General features: G+C 41.9%; 1 protein-coding gene across 8 annotated transcripts in view; it reads right to left on the bottom strand.

The window, feature by feature from the left end:
• Nucleotides 1-17,504, bottom strand: part of Nrf1 (nuclear respiratory factor 1) — a 107,888-nt gene that overhangs the window by 78,119 nt on the left and 12,265 nt on the right. Inside the window, exon 1 of one of the 8 annotated variants that reach the window (XM_021165119.2) lies at nt 1,056-1,452. The exons of the other annotated variants lie outside the window; for them this stretch is intronic. The gene's annotated coding sequence lies outside the window, so the exon portion shown is untranslated. Of the gene's footprint in view, nt 1-1,055; nt 1,453-17,504 lie in introns of those variants that run through there. 8 annotated transcript variants of the gene reach the window in all.

The following is a 17,504-nucleotide window of genomic DNA, read 5'->3' as shown; positions in this document are numbered from 1 at the left end:
GGCCTGCAATAATGTATGTACACCACATGACACCTGACACCTGCAAAGGGCAGAGGAGGGCGTCAGATCCATGGAACTGAAGTTACAAATGGTTGTGAGCTACCATGTGGGTGCTAGGAAAAGAAGCTGGGTCCTCTGAAAGAAAGAACAGCAAGTGCTCTTACTTACTGAGCCAGCCACCTCCCCAGTCTTTCCTAGTTTCCTTATGTGCTGTTTTGAGCTACAGCTGACCTATATTGTCTTTTTTTTTTAAGTTTTCTTACTTTGTGTGTGTATTCCTGGTTCCCTGGGAGGCCAGGAGACTAGGATCTCTGGAGCTAGAGTTACAGGTGACTGTGAGCTACTAAAAAGCAGGAACTAAACCACAGTCCTTTGTACATACCTTGTACTTTTTGCATTTGATACAAAGTAAGAAAATTCCTCACACTCTTAACATGTTTTATATCATTCTAAAACTTTTAGCTAGGCCTAGCTTGGTGGCACAAACCTGAAATCCCAGCACTTGAGACATGATGGCAGGTTGCTATGAAGCAAAACTGAGGCCAGACTGAGCTGCACAAAGCACCTTCATCAAAAAGCAAACAGGAAAAAAGCTGAGCATATCCACTTGCAAAGAAGGCACAGTAGGGGCCAGAAAGATGGCTCAGCAGTTAAGAGCACTTGATGTTCTTGTGGAAGACCCAAGTTCCGTTTCCAGCTCACCACCATCTGTGAATCCAGTTCTGGGAGATCTGAGCCATTTTTTGGCCTTTGGGGGCACCAGGTATGCACAGCTCACAGACATTCAGACAGTCAAAACATCCACGTACATAAAAGTAAACAAACAAAACCCCCAAAACTAAACTTGTATAAGTTATAAGTTTATAATTTTTTCAAAAGAATGTCTAAAGTCGGTCAGTAGTGACACACACCTTAATCCCCAGCACTTGAGAGACAGGCAAGTGGATCTGAGTTTGAGGCCAGCCTAGTCTACACAGATCAAGTTCCAGAACCTCCAGGGCTACACAGAGAAACTCTGTCTCTAAAAACCATAAAAAGACAAGACAAGATATTACTTAAGTTAGGGTTTTTACTGCTGACCAAAGCAACTTGGGGAAGAAAGGGTTACTTCAGCTCACACTTCAGATAGTACTATCGCTGAGGGAAGTCAGATGAGGAGCTGGAACAGGGCAGGAACCTGGAGGCAGGAGGCCATGGAGGGGCTCCTTACTGCTGTTCCTTACCAGTTGCTCAGTCTACTTTATTCTAGAACAAAACCCAGGGATAGATAGCACCACCTACAACAGGCTGAGCCCTCCCCCCACCAATCACTAATTATAAATACCCTACGGCTGGATTCTATGAAGGCGTTTTCTCTCAATTGAAGTTCCCTCCTTCCAGATGACTCTAGCTTTTGTCAAGCTGACAGAATTATCCAGTACAACTGACCTTGTCAAGTTGACAGACACATAACCTTTCCTTTCTCATTCATCCCCTAGGTCTCACATTAAAAAGATAAATAACTTTTAAGATCCTTTACAAATTCAAGCACATTCAGTCTTTTAAAAAACCCAAGCTCTCTTAAAAGCCAATGTCTTTGAAAATTCAAAGTCTCAAAATTGTGGACTCCAATAAGATCAGAAATAAAAACTTTCTCACTTCAAGAGAAAAGAACCAAGGCACAGTCACAATCAAAGCAAAGCAAAGCAAAGCAAAGCAAAGCAAAACCCCCGAAGTGTAAATAACTCAACTTCCAATGTCTGGGATTCACACCTCACTCTTCTGGGCCCTTCCTTCCAGCACACACAGCTTGTCTTCTAAGCTCTGGCAGGCTCCACTCTATGGCTGCTGCTGTTCTTAAGTGGTCATCCCTAAGCCCCATCATGCTAACTGCCATCTCCAAAATGCTGGGGTCTCTGCTGCAACTGGGCTGCGCTTTCACCATAGGCTCTCTCCATGATGCCGAGCCTCAACTTCTCTGAATAACCCCTCCCGTCCTGGGCCTTTAAGGGCTACTAAGGCTGCACCTTCACCAGTGGCCTACCTCTCCTGGCCTCTCCCAGTGCCTAGCCTCAGCTTCTCTCCATGACCCTTCCTGCCTTCAAACCCAGTACCACCTGGGTGATTCTTACACAGTACCAAGCTCACCTGCCATAAGAAGAAATACAGTCTAGTCCTCCTCTGAAACACAGCTTCGGGGTACTGAGCTCAGAAAACACTTTCCAGGAGATTCCCCCTCATTTATTCTGGCCTCTTCTTCATCACTGCTAATTTATCAGCTCCAGTTGATCAATGCCTATCCCAGCAAAAGTTTCACTTTACTAGTTCTGGTGTCTTGTTAATCACAGCTGATTCTTCAGCCCCAGATATCCAGAACCACAGACTCTTAATTCAAACTAGCAATGGCCCCATGTTTAACCTTCTCTCTGAAATGTCACAAGCCAGGCCTATCTTCTGCACTGCCCTCAATATTCTTATCTTCCAAGCTCCTACAAAGCAGCTCACCAAGCACTGAACACTCCATGGCTTTGCTTGCACAAACGTCCCAATTCCTTCCACTATCCTGACCAAAACAAGTTGGGCAAGAAAGGGTTTATTTCGGTTTATGCTTCCAGATATCTGAAGGGATCACCAAGGGAAGTCCACCTGCCCAGGAAGAGCACCACCCACAATGGGCTGGGACCTCCCCCCACCAGTCTCTAAGAAAATACCCTACAGTGGAATCTTACGGAAACATTTCCTTTTTTTTTTTTTTAGATGACTCTAGTTAAGTCAAGCTGACATAAAAATTGCCAACATACTTTCCTATTCCTGATAATTAGGTAGTTCCAACTTTTACCATTCTAAATATAATTGTTATCATATATATGTATATATGTGTGTGTGTGTGTGTGTGTGTGTGTGTGTGTACTCATTCCTTGAATTCAGTATTTGTTGAATAAGTGGGTTTTTAAAAAGTGGTTTGCTAACCTAAGATTTTAAGTACATACCCAATAATTTCCTTGACTTTTGAACGACATTACAATGTTGCACATACAGTTATGGGGTGTTGAACACGCAGTTAAAACAAGCACAGAAAGTTCATACAGTAAAACAGCAAAGATCAGCACAGATGGTGGTCAGAGGGCAGAATTAAATGATCACCTATTAGTTTTGATATCTATAGTCAGACTCATTTTTGCAGATACACAGGAGGCTAAGGCAAAAGGATTGCTTAAGTCCAAGAGTTCGAGAGCAGCCTGGGCTACATAGCATGGCTGTGTCTCAGAAGAAGAGTTAGTACTATCCTCAAAGAGGAAAGGATAACAGCATTTATAACTCCATTTTCCAAAATGGCAAGACAAGACATCCTGTCCAGCTCTGATTGCTAAAACAACCTAAGTGGACTGGGATATCATGTAGCAGGGTGCTTACCTTGCAAGCAAGGTGCCTTAAACTGAAGCGCCAGTACTAAACTGTAATAGTAAGAATAAATATAAGCTAGCTGGGCTCAGTGCTGCACACATAATCTCAACACACAGATGCAGTAGGATCGATCACTGAGTTCCAGGTCGGCCTTAGCAACACATAAGTTAAGGGCACTCTGAGCTACAGTGACAGCATACCTCAAAAACAAACAAAAACGGACCAGGTGATATATAGCGCAGGAGAACCCCCCCCCCCCCCGCCTAGATTGTGTAAGATTTCCAGTGCACAAGTGAATGAGAAAGGGCCAGTGAGACATCACTGTGGATTAAGGAACTTGTCATCAAGCCTGATGGCCTGGAGTCTACATGGTAAGAGCAGAGAAATTACTCATAAAAAGTGTTCTCTGTCCTCCACATGCATGTCATACCACATACATGCACATACAAAATAAATAAATTCAAAAATAAATACAATAAATGTTTTTCAAAGTAATAAAAATATCAAATGCCTGAAACTATGAGCAAAAGAGAAGGGTTGTTTATAGTTAGTAGGGCTTGGAGCCAGGCAAAGGGAGACTGAGAGTCCCCTCATTCATGTTCATGTAGATTCAGTGTGCACTCTCCATGGCTTTCCAGCTAATCAGAATAAACAGCAGGCTGATAAAAACTGATTGGAAAACCTGTAACCATTCATTTCATCTCTCCAAACTCTATCTTATATTTATTAGCAGTCAGACACAACTATTCACAGGTTGTCCCTTAACCAGAGACAAATCTAAAACATCTAAAGCCTTTGAGAACATCAAGACTTATTTCTAGTTGGCAGCAAAATTCCAATTCACACTTCCTTCCTCCCAACCAAGTACTCCCTCTGCCCTACCAACCAGCACTGCATGGGAGCAGAGTTACTTACTGTTCTTTGGGCTCCTTGACTGATATTTAACTGTCATAAACATATTAAAGTCAAGTGTTTTTTTTTTTGTTTTTTTCACTGAGAATTTAATTAATTTGTATTTAAAATAACACAGTGGAGTGACTGTTCAAGCTGCCCCTGCAGTCACCCATCTCCAAGGCCTAGGCCTAGCGACTGTCCTGTTCCTCCCAGCCTTAGCCCACTCCAACCACCACTGTCTCACAAGGATAGCTACTTTGAGGATAGGTATCTAAAAATGAGGCCTCTCATCCAAACAAATGTGACTGACACACACCTGTGAACCCAACATTTAGGAGAGGCAAGAGAATCACTCTAAGATTTAGACTAGCTTGGTGTGCACAGCAAGTTCTACACCAGCTGAGACTGCATGAGACCCTGTTTCCAAAAACAAAGTTTCTTTAACTGAAGATGGCTCATTAAGAGCCCCCATTAAGAGCACTCATTGTTCTTGTAGAGGACACAGGTTTGATTCCCAGAATCCACAAGGTAGCTCACAATCTTTTCTTACTCTAACCCAGTGCTCTCTTCTGGCCTTTGTGTGGTACCGCAACACACGGTAGCAAAACACTCATACATTTAAAATAAAAGTAATCAACTTTTTTTTTAAAAGGGAAGAAGAGCCAGGTGTTGGTGGCACACACCTTTAATCCCAGCACTTGGGAGGCACAGGCATGAAGCCCTCTATGAGTTCAACGCCATAGTCTACAGAGCTAGTTCTAGGACAGCCAGGGCTACACAAAGAAACACTGTCTTTAAAAATTAGCACTGACTGTTCTTCCAGAGGTCCTGAGTTCAGTTCCCAGTAACCACACGGTGGCTCACAACCATTTGTAATGGGGTTTGATGCCCTCTTCTGGTGTGTCTTAAGACAGCTATAGTGTACTCATATACATAAAATCAATCAATAAACAAACAAACAAAAAGGGGATGGGGATACAAAAGACATGAGGCTGGGTTTTTTTCTAATAAATATTTTGGCTCACAATTTTTATTTGTAATCATACCAATATGAAAAAAGTTTTTAACTGATTTATATTTTATAAAGGACAGATGAGGGCATCATATCTTCTCCGTTATAAGAGGAGTTGTGAGCTAACAAGTGGGTGCTGGGAAGCAAACACAGCTACTCTGGAGGAGTGGGAGTGTACCACTTTACCTAGAACTCTTAAATGTCCTGAAGATTATTGTTTTTTTTTTAATCTAGGAACAAGGAAACAAAAACTAACATGTAAAAATGGGAACAAGCCACCAATTTACAGTATGTATACTGAACACTTGAAACTTGTCTTCTCCCACATACAGAGGGTCTGCATGACTGCAAAGCAGCAAAAAGCGAGGGGAAGAGGGGAAGAGGGGAAGAGAGGAAGAGAGGAAGAGAGGAAGAGAGGAAGAGAGGAAGGACTGGTGGAATCATAGGCTTTGCAAAGGCCTTTGGACTTTACTGACAGAGAAGCTCTCTGAAATGCATATGCAAGAGCTGTAGGGAGCAGTGGGGTCAGGATGCTGACATTCCAAGCAGAGAAACATCACCTTTGGAGCGCCCAATGGGTTTGGCTCTGGGAGCTAGACAGTAAGAGTCTTAGACACCAGGCAAAGTCAACCGTTGTTATTCTAACTGCTCAGTGGCACCTAATAGGAAAGATCTCTTCCTAACACAAGAATGAACAAAGGTACGGAGAAATTTCTACGACTACACATTTTAAGACTGCTTGCTATTTACAAGATTTATTTATAAAGTGAGATAAGAAGAGGGGCTGGATACATGGATCATCAGTCAAGAGTGCATACTGCTCTTGCAAAAGACCCAAGTTCTGTCCCCAGTACCTACAACAGGAACTCACAACCACCTGTAATTACAGAGATTTGACTGTCGCCTCTGGCACCTGCAGAGACAGCTGTATTTGAAAGCATATACCCAAACAGACATGCATATATACGTGTTGAATATAAAATAATATAAAATAGCAAATCTTTTCTTAAAATGAGGTGAGAAGACTATACTAAACATTAGTTTCCTTTAAAGCTAGTAAGCAGTACCATATACACTGAGAACTACTATTACAGGTCTGCAATGACTCCAGGCACTCCTCAACGCCTTTACTAATGAAGATGAGGCGCTGAATAGTTATGTGGTGTTTTGCAACGTTCTAGTTGTGTACAGAAAGGGGAGGACTGGGTCAAGTGACTAGTTCAAGGATCCTCGGGGATTCTGGAGCATGAATTAAGACAATGAGGATAGAGTTGGGTGTGGTGGCCCATGCCTTGAATTCTAGCACTGGGGAGGCAGAGGCAGATGGATCTCTATATCTTGGAGACTAGCCTGATCTACACTGCCAGTTCAGGTCAGGAAAGGCTACATAGGGAAACCCTGACTAAAAGTGTAAAACCAAACCAAACAAGAAGCCCCAAGATGTGAGTGCTGACCACAGGGACTTAGTGAAGAGGCAGATGTGTGAAGGTGGCTGGGTCAGTGTGATTCTCAGGCAGACTACAAACAAGAAAGGTAAGCAGAGGTTGTGGAGGAAGATAGTGGCTTTCTGAAGGCACTGTCACAAAAGACTCAGATGTGAAACTTGGGGGAAGTCTGTAATGAAGGTGGAAGTTCTGGACTCATCAACAGAAGCTGGTAAACGAAGCAGAGAACATGAACAAAACTAACTGAGAATCAAAATAAAACAAGATGATAAAAGAAGAAACTCCAACCACAGGGCTCACATCCTCAGAACACTTGGGATGCTGAGGCAGGAGGACTGCTAAGGGCTCCAGGCCAGCCTGGGCTAAAGAATGATTGATACCTGCTTCAAAAAACAAACAAATAAAATAAGTAAAATAAAAATTGAGAAAACAAGACTCTAAAAGCCAAGTGTGGGTGAATATGCCTTTAATCTCATCACCCAAAAGGCAGAGGCATTCAAATCTCTGTGAATATAAGCCCATCCTGGTCTATTTGGTGAGTTCCAGGCCAGCCAGGGCTACATAGTGACCTCTTCTCAGAAATAAAATAGAATAAAAATTAAACCAAACCAAATAAGTAAATAGCGGGCTGGAGAGATGGCTCAGAGGTTAAGAGCACTCCAGAGGTCCTGAGTTCAATTCTCAGCAACTACATGGTAGTTCACAGCCATCTGTAATGGGATCCGATGCCCTCTTCTGGTGTGTCTGAAGAAATGTACTCATACACATAAAATAAATAATTCTTAAAAAAAAAAAGTAAATAGCAAACTCGGGGGACAATTAAGAGGTCATTAAAAGGTAAGAAAAAAAGATGTAAAAGGAAAATGAGAAGCAGAAGACAATAGTGTAGTATTGCAAAGCCAAAAGGCAAGACATCAACATATCCAAGTTCTATAAAGGAAATAAATAACAGAGTAACTTACCAAAGTTTCATACATTCACTAACACTGATATGAACCGACCTACCCCTGACCTCTTGGCTTTGACATCTTACAGAGGCAGAGGCTAGCAATAAACACGTACAATAATTTTAGGCACAGTTAAGTACCAAGAAGAAAAGTAATAATAAAACAAAAGCAAGTGAGAGCAGAGAGTGTTGTGTGCTGCTCAAACAATGTCCCTTCTCCAGCTCTCCATTTTTCTGTATGTTATGCATGTGTTTGAGGGGTGTGTGCACGTGTGCGTGCCTCTGGAGGCCCAAGTTCAATGTCTTTTTTTAATATTTATTTATTATATGTAAATACTCTGTAGTGTGTCTTCAGACACTCCAGAAGACAGCATCAGATTTCGTTATGGATGGTTGTGAACCACCATATGGTTGTTGGGATTTGAACTCAGGACCTTTGGAAGAGCAGTTGGCGCTCTTAACCACTGAGCCAGCTCACCAGCCCCCAGGTCCAAGGTCTTAACTCATCTTCTGATTGTTCTCACCCCTTATTCATTGAGGCAGAGTCTATCAAACTCATAGCTTGCAGGTCTGACTAGTCTCATCACCAGCCAGCTTGCATTGGGCACTCCTTGTCTTCAGTTGTCTTCACTTTCTTTTCTTTTTTCTTTTTTCGAGACAGGGTTTCTCTGTGTAGCTCTGGCTGTCCTGATTAAAGGCGTGTGCCACCACCACCGGCCCTTGTCTTCCCTTTCTGAGGCTGGTATTACAAGTGGCACCTAGTATTTATATGGATCTGGGCACCAAACTCTAGTTCTCTGGTGTGTCCCTGGTGTGGATAGCAGGACAGCAAGATGGACCCTACATGTGGACAGGGGTGGCAGGTGAGACAACAGAAGCAACACCAGGGATCAAAGCTTGTGGGTAGGTAAGATCCTTGGACTTCAGCATGAGAGGGAAAGTCTTTGGAACATTTTTATGAGCACAGTTATCATCTATGTCTTAGCTTAGATTTCTATCGCTGTGATAATACGCTATGACCAAAGAGCAAGTTGAAGAGGAAAGGGTTTATTTGGCTTACACTTCATCACTGTTTATCATGAAGGAAGTCAGAACAGAAGCTGTGGAGGGATGCTCTTTACTCCCCATGGCTAGCTAGCTCAGCCTGCTTTCTTATAGAACACAGGACTACCAGTGGAGGAATGACATCACTCACATGGGCTGGGCCCTCCCCCATCAATCACTAAGGAAATGTCCTAGAGGCTTGCCTACAGCCCAGTCTTAGGAAGGCATTTTCTTAACTGAGGTGTCTTCCCCTCAGGTAACTTATTTGTGTCTAGCTAACATAGGACTATCCAGCACAATCTAATTTTCTAATTTCTGTTTTTAATGCTCACTGTGATGATGTGTAAGAGGATCAGGCTGAAGGAGGGTAGAGACTGGAATTACTATAAGACTACTACTAAGACATGAACATGACTTAGACCAGGGAGCAGTAGCAGAGGTGGTGAGACACTGTCGGGTTTTCATGTTTTGGTGGCAAAGCTGCCAAGATTTCCTGGTGATGTGATGAAAGACAGTAAAAGAGCAGTTAAAGCGGGTCTAGTCGGTTTTTTCCCCATGCTATTTCTTATTTCTATTTTGAAATGCTTTGCTTCTTTTTAGTGACAGGGATTGGAACCAGGAACATCTGCAGTCCCAGACTCCCAGAGGTTTTATTTGGCAGCTCAAAGAACTCAACAGTCAGTTTTTGAGCTGGGGTGAACGTCACGAGTTAACAGAATGACAACTGATGGCTTTTTGTAAACAGCTTTGAGAAAAAAAATTATTTCTGTTCAGTTTCTGAAGACTGTAATTAAGAATTGCCCTTTCCCTCACTGGCCATCTGAAGCAAAGGGGTCACTAGCAGCTGTACTGGAGTCACCAGGTGGACAAGAGGACCGAACATATACATATGCCACAGGGCCGGAAGGACAAGAGTGTCATTACACTTGCCTGAGTGACTTTTTTTTTTTTAAAGATTTATTTATTTATTATATGTAAGTACACTGTAGCTGTCTTCAGACACTCCAGAAGAGGGCATCAGATTTCGTTACGGATGGTTGTGAGCCACCATGTGGTTGTTGGGATTTGAACTCCAGACCTTTAGAAGAGCAGTCGGCGCTCTTAACCACTGAGCCATCTCGCCAGCCCCCCTGAGTAACCTTTCTTGTTCGCACTATTGAAGACCGTCTACCCAGTGAAAAGCATTATGATCATCTTTGTTTGTTGGTTTGGTTTGGTTTGGTTTTGGTTTTTCGAGACAGGGTTTCTCTGTGCAGTCCTGGCTGTCCTGGAACTCACTCTGTAGACCAGGCTGGCCTCCAACTCAGAAATCCACCTGCCTCTGCCTCCCAAGTGCTGGGATTAAAGACGTGCAGCACCACTGCCTGTCAGGTTGATAATATTTATGATCCAGGACCATTAATTTCTTGGCAAATCAGTTACAGAAACACCATTGTTAACTTTTTCAAAAGTAGCAGCATTACAACACTAGTTATAATCTATTGGATTTGTTTATGACTTTTGTCATATTTTCTTTTTAAACAAGGCTTTGCTATGTAGCCCTCCAGCCTCCACTTCTGCAATGCTGGAATTCCAGGTACCTAATACCTCAAGGGGCTCAAACATTCTTTTTTTTTTTTTTTTTTAGGTATTTTCCTCAATTACATTTCCAATGCTATCCAAAAAGTCCCCAATACACTCCCCCCCCAGTCCCCCCCCACCCACCCCCTCAAACATTCTTCTTTATGGATGTTAGGACATCCAGGCTGGGGGTGTGGCTTCGCTGGTAGTACCTGCCTAGCATGCCTAAGGCCCTGGGTTCAACATTCTTTAAACCTGTATAAACCTGGCATGGTGGCACACACTTATACTCCCAGTGCTAAGGAGGAGGCAGGACAGTCATAGGGAGGAGACAAGGCCAACCTGGGCAGCATGAGACCCTGTTTCAGAAACTAAACTAAACTGAAAAGACAAATGAGGTAAACTACCGGCTACTGGGCAAACAGGAATGTCAGAAAAAAAAAAAATCCTGTCAGAAAATATCTTGGCAATATGCATAATTTTTTGAGGTCTATAAGACAGGTTTTGGGGTTTTTTTTGTTTTGTTTTGTTTTTTGGTTTTTAGAGTCAGGGTTTCTCTGTATAGCCCTGGCTGTCCTGGAACTCACTCTGTAGACCAGGCTGGCCTCAAACTCAGAAATCCGCCTGCCTCTGCCTCCCAAGTGCTGGGATTAAAGGCGTGTGCCACCACTGCCCAGCATTATATATAAGACAGTTTAATATTTTATTACACTAGACAATATGAAATTGCCTTCTATAGGCCTAAAATAATACACAGTTTCTTTCATGAGCTATCCTTTTGGTTTTTTGTACTACGGGGTTGAGCTTGTTTCCAGCTTCCAGGGACTGTATCACAGGTCTACACCTGCTTCACACGCCAGCACCAGCAGTGACCACCACTGTTCTGCCACACCACACCACGCTAGAGAAAGAAAGGCCTCTGAAAGTGCTTCTCTCTGAATGATGTCACTTCTTTGTTGCCTTGCCTTCTTTTCTATTCAGGGCCTCACTGTGTGGCCCTGGGCTGGGTTGGAACTTGCCAGATAGACCAGGTTGACCTCAAACTCATGTGTCCAGTCTCCTGTCTCTGCACCATGATTGCTGGAATTACAAATGTGAGCCATCATCCAAAGGGAGGTTTACTTTATGTACTAATAAATAAAACCACCCTGAATTAACACAACTGTGAAACTGGTAGTATGAAAGAAAGCAGACAAGTGGGACTAGAAAGCCATTCAATCCCTTGAACTCACTTGTTACATGGATGTGAAACAGAACTGTCTAAATTATTTGGAGAAGAAAACACACCAAATACGTTAAGATAGATAAATAGTACCTATTTTGTTACTTAATAAGACAAACCTTTCCAAATACCAAAAGAAAAAAAAAGTCTCCCAAGAATTCCAAACAGTATCAGAAATGTAAATTTGAACTTTTCTTAGTTGATCAAAAGTTAAAATTTCTGCAGGATGTGGTAGACCACTCCTTAATCCCAGCAGATTTCTAGAGTTCAAGAGTCAGCAAGTCTACATATCAAGTTCCAGGCCAGCCACGGCTACATAGTAAGAGACTTTCTCAAAAACAAACAAACAAACAAACAAACAAACAAACAAAACCCAAAGAAACAAACAAAACAAAAAGTTAAAATTTCTACATTTACTTTGTAATTCATTAAACTAAACTATCTAGAGTTACTTAAAAAATAAATTTAGTATATCATTAAAAATCAAGGCCAAAAGCACAGCGGTCTAAAGAAAATCATGTTTGATTTTTAGATACGAAAACAGAACAGCAGGCTGCAGGAGTGAAGGCAATGGAGTTTAGAAAGTGATTGATTATAAAACTAAAATACCACTTAAAATTGGAATGAACAACTCTATTGTAGAACTGGTTTAATCTGCAATAGACCCATAAATCTAAAGGGGTATCCTTTTCTAAAATGTTACCCTAGAAGTTTAAAGACACCTGAAGTGCCTACATGTTTATACAACATTAATTTAAAAAAATACCCAAATTCCCTAGTGACAAGTCAAAGTTTGTAGCCGTTCTAATAAAGTATTTTAGAAGGGTAGTCTCCAGGCCAGGGGGAGATGAAAATGGGGAGAATAACACATTTTTCTCATTGACATTTTCTCAATGCGATCTTTGATACAACTTGTAAAAGGAGGAAAAGAGGCATCAAGTGAAATCTCATTTGGTCCTGGCCACAATGGGCATAGGTGATGGCTCTCAACCCACCAACAGCTGCTTGCCCAACTTTCCTAGCTCATTTGGTCAACTCCCTTTCTCATTGCAGAAATATCTGGAATTAATGTGTGTTATGTTCAATTCTGCCAAGACAGCATCTGTAAGAAAATACAAACTACAATCTCTGCAAGAGAGTAGTACTACAGACACAGCAAGCACAGTGGTGGTGTACAGACCACTTATGCCACTCTCTATAACAGCGTCCATGTGCTGTGCACAACAGGGTAGCAGCCCTGTTAGTTCAGAGGAATACCACACAAGTCCTGAAGGACAAAGTGCTTTATTCATAAGTAAAATGTCCACAGTATGTTACTGGAAATGGTAAAGAGCCATTTATTAATTGTAAACACATTCACAGCTCACAATTCTTTAGTGCTGGATATATGAATGTCTGGACTGACAGAGGAGATCAGGACAGTAGTTCCAGTTTATCCATTAAAGAGACAAGGCTGCTGGCAGCTTTCCCACTGCAGCCTTAGTGGGAAAACTACTTCAAACTCCATGCCATGGTCTTTCTCCTCTCTCCTTGAAGTGGCACCCACCTGCCGATAAAATGCTAACCAAAAGGTGTACAAGAGAAATTAATACAAAGGTAACTGCCCTGAAGGAAATCCCAATACAGGCCAGTAATTTGCTTTTCATAGTGACCTCAAGTTGCCAAGATAAAAGTATAAGCAATACATACATAGTACCCCTGTTTAACAGCACAGAAATATCTGTATTGTTTCATTTTCATGGTTTCTCATAAAAACAAACAAACACCTTAAGCTAGTCAGGCATGTGGGTGATGCCCTTACAATCAGCACTCAGGAGGCAGATGGAGACAGATCTCTGTGAGTTCCAGGCCAGCCAGGACTCCATAGTAAGAGCCAGTCTATTAAAAAATTAAATAAAAAATAAAACCAAAATAGTACTTAGCATATTTAAAGGGGTCCGTATCACCTATTTGGTAAATATGTTTACTAGAAAAAGCGTATGAAAATGTAAATTGCTTTGTTAGTGTGCTACGATGAGTAAGTACAAGCTTGCGTGCACAGGCTTGCACAGAAGACAACATTTAGGGAGCTGGTTCTCTCTCTGCCTGGCTTTCATTGTCTCGGCCACGCTGCTGCATACTCCAGACTAGTTGGCCAGGAAGCTTCCAGGGTGTTTTCTCATCTCTACCTACCATCTCACCATAGAAGTGCTTGGGTGACAGATGTAGATCACCACATCTGGCTTTTTTTGGTGGGTTCTGGGGATTGAACTCAGGTCAGACTGATGTGCCAAATAGTTTTGCCCACTGAGCTGACTCCCACCCCTCAGAAAAAATTTAAAATATGCTAAGCAATACCACCTAACTTTTTAATATTTATTTATTTATTTTTATTTATTTATTTATTTTTGGCTTTTCGAGACAGGGTTTCTCTGTGTAGCTCTGGCTGTCCTGGAACTCACTTTGTAGACCAGGCTGGCCTCGAACTCAGACATCCGCCTGCCTCTGCCTCCCAAGTGCTGGGATTAAAGGCGTGCGCCACCACGCCCGGCTACCTAACTTCTTAGATGCTGTTATATGATGTCTTTATAATAACACACTCAATATTTGGTACATTTACTAGGCATGTCTCATATGGGAATACTCCTTCGTTTTCTTTTACCTTTTCAACAAAAATTAGATTACAGCTTTATGTGACTATTTTTCAATTTTACATAATCCATAAAACCAAATGCCTTTTGTATTAAATGAAAACACCACATACACACACACACACAACCAAGGAAACAGTTATCTTAGGATGGTAGATTTACAAATCTTTATCATCTTGTAGACTGGAGCTGTTCCTCCGTGGTTAAGGCCCCAGTCCTCTCAAAGCACCTTTCCCTTAGGATTCTCAGCCGGGCATCACAGCTTCTGCCTGTAGTCTTTGCACCTTCAGGCTTAAGCAGGCTCACCAAGAGTTTGGGATTGGCTACATAGTGAATTCCATGCTAGTCAGGGCAATGAAAGGGCAAGGGGCCAAGGGGAAAGGGAAAGGAAGGGGTAGGGGTCAGGAAATAAGGGAAGGTAGGAAGGAAAAAGGAAAGCCAAGCCCTGGTGTAGCCTAAAATAGCCTTGGACTTAAGGCAAGGATGACCTTGACCTCCTTCTGCCTCTGCCTCCCAAAGGCTGAGGGTATGTAGCCAGGCCCAGCTATTTCTTGTGCACACCCACACCCTCTCTCCCCGGCCCCTCTCATTTTTTTACCGTTGTGTATGTGTTTGTGTGATGTGCTCTAAGTTTGGACATGTGCCACAGTGTCCATGAGGAGGTGATAACTTTAGGGAGTTGGTTCTCTCCTTTCCCAAGGGGACCTAGGGACAATCCAGCTCAGGCTTGCACCCACTGGTGATCTTACTGGAACTGCCATTTTATAATATAAAATTCTTCTCAATATAAAACATTTTTAGTGGCTGGAGAGATGGCTCAGCGGTTAAGAGCACTGACTGCTCTTCTGAACGTCCTGAGTTCAAATCCCAGCAACCACATGGTGGCTCACAACCATCTGTAACAAGATCTAGCACCCTCTTCTGGAGTGTCTGAAGACAGCTACAGTGTACTTACATATAATAAATAAGTTTTTAAAACACACACACACATACACACTTTTAATTTAGTCAAGGTTTAAGATTTAACTTACTGGGCCTCAACATGTGGCAATGATATAGAATCAACTTAAGGCAAAATGCAAAGTTAAAAAGCCCAACAAAATAATGTTTTACATCAGCAAAAGTAGCTGGGTGGAGGTGATGCACACCATTAATCTCAGCACTTTGGAGGCAGAGGCAGAGTTCCAACACAGCTAGGGCTTTTGGCTGTCTTGAAAAGCCAAAACAAAAACAAACAAACAAACAAAAACCCCACAAAAACTTAGGGTCAAGTGTAGTGGTGTCCACTTTATTTCTGTGCGGATGAAATAACAATTTATTCACTATAACCACTCTTTTTCACATTTTACTTCCCGTGGTCCTTTATCAAAAGACTAACAAATCAACATAATGACCCACTAAAATTTAAATTCATGTTTGCTTTCCTGATCAGCTCCATCCTACTTGAGAAATCACCTTACATAATTAGACAAAAAAACAGAAGACACTAATTTAATAGAAACCTAACAAGGCTTGAAATGTTGGCATCGAAGGATTATCAAACTGTATTTAGCTATTTCGTCGTGTGAAGTACTGAGACATGCTGTCTAAGTTCTGTTTGTTCACATCATTGTCACACTAGAAACCCTACTTTCCAATCAGGCTGCCTGGATGGACATAAGGCTACCACCAAACTGTACTGGTGAGCACTGTCCTGTTTAAAGGTTAGACTATCACATGCATTAAATGTCCGTTCTGTGTATAAAGCTTGAGATCCGCCTCTAAGGAAACACTGGGCTGGAGAAGCAGCAGTTAGACTTAACTGTCAATGGAGCTGCTCAAAGTGGGATGAAGTCTTCAACTTTGAGGAAATGCTTTTTGAATCTTTTACCATGGGTTCCTTAAGTTATACAATATTAGATGGTACCCAGAAAAGTAAATTATTTCAAATGCATTTTGTGAGACTTCTGCAATGATACAAATAACTCCAAGACTTGGTAAACTAGGTTAGGGGCTAAGTATTGACCTGGAAGCAGCTCAGAACTTTTCCAGGATATTATTATAAGCCTATCCTAATTACGACACAACTTTACTTGCTACCTCTATCTTTCTGGTTTTGTTGTTTGAGACAGGTCTCACCATATAGCTCTGGCAGGCCTAGAACTCCATATGCAGACAAGGTTGGGCCTAAACTCACGAGATCTGCCTGCCTCTGCCTCTGCCTCAAAAAGTGTTCATACCAAACACTCCGATTTTTTTTTTTTTTTTTTTTTGAGACAAGAGATCACCCTAGCCAGCCTCAAAACGCCAATCTTCTTGCCTCCTCATATGCTGGAGTTGCAGGCATGTGCCACCAAGCCCAGCCCTGCACAGATCATATCCCCAACAAGGTGAGGACAAAGACAAACCTCATTCTGTAGCAGCCATGCTTCCTCAGCTCCTGCTGCTGTTCCTTCTGCCCTCAGCTCTCTACTCTAGCATTTCCCCAGGGGCTTTACCCAAACACCTTCACTTTTCAGTCTTTTCTAAGTGTGTGTGTAAAACTGATGTAATTTTACTTTTTTATGTCTTATAATAAGCATATCAGATGTGATCCTAATGCCAAAAGATATTTGCTAATTGAGTAATCAACCTTATTGTATTTTCTGCTTATCAACTTTATAACGTCCTCGGGGCCTCTAGCAGATCCTTCAGGAAAGATCCAGAAGGCAGCTTTGTCATTACAAGACAACAGCTCCTGGACGTTCAAGTGGAACAAAAGGTAGAGGTAGATACCAGCGACACTACTGTGAACCTGTGCAACTATTGTCTCCCAACCTGTGCATTTAGTAACAAAACAAACAAACAAACAAAAAGGTAAAAAAAATATAATAACACAAAAACAAAAAATAATAAAAATAATTTTATGGTTGAGGTCACTACATGAGGAACTGCACTAAACAACCACGGCATTAGGAAGGTTGAGAAGCACTGCTTTAGATTAGAATACATTTGTCTGAATTTACTGAGACAGCATCTCATGTAGCCCACATTGGTTTTGGATTCCACTACAGCTCAGGTTGACCTTGAACTTCTAATCCTACTGTAGCTGCCACAGGATGCAAAGACAAGATTGTGCTACCATGTTCAGCTTTTATGTGTTTTAAACAATAACGCTCTAAAATACTTAAAATTTGAAAGTAGGTGAGTGGGACGGGTATAAAATACTGTGTATTCAATGGAAGTGGGTAGCTTCTTTGGGTTTTGGAGTGTCCCATTAAGTATTCCTGACTAGCCTTAAACTCACTACACAGATCCAGTTTGCTTCAAATTTACATCAATCCTCCTGTCTCTGCCTCCTGTGCTGGGATTACAGGTATGCGTTACAATGCCCTGCTTAATATGTTTG

Source organism: Mus caroli, chromosome 6 (genome assembly GCF_900094665.2).
Source record: "Mus caroli chromosome 6, CAROLI_EIJ_v1.1, whole genome shotgun sequence".
NCBI lineage: Eukaryota > Metazoa > Chordata > Mammalia > Rodentia > Muridae > Mus > Mus caroli.
This window is presented reverse-complemented; position numbering and strand designations above follow the sequence as displayed.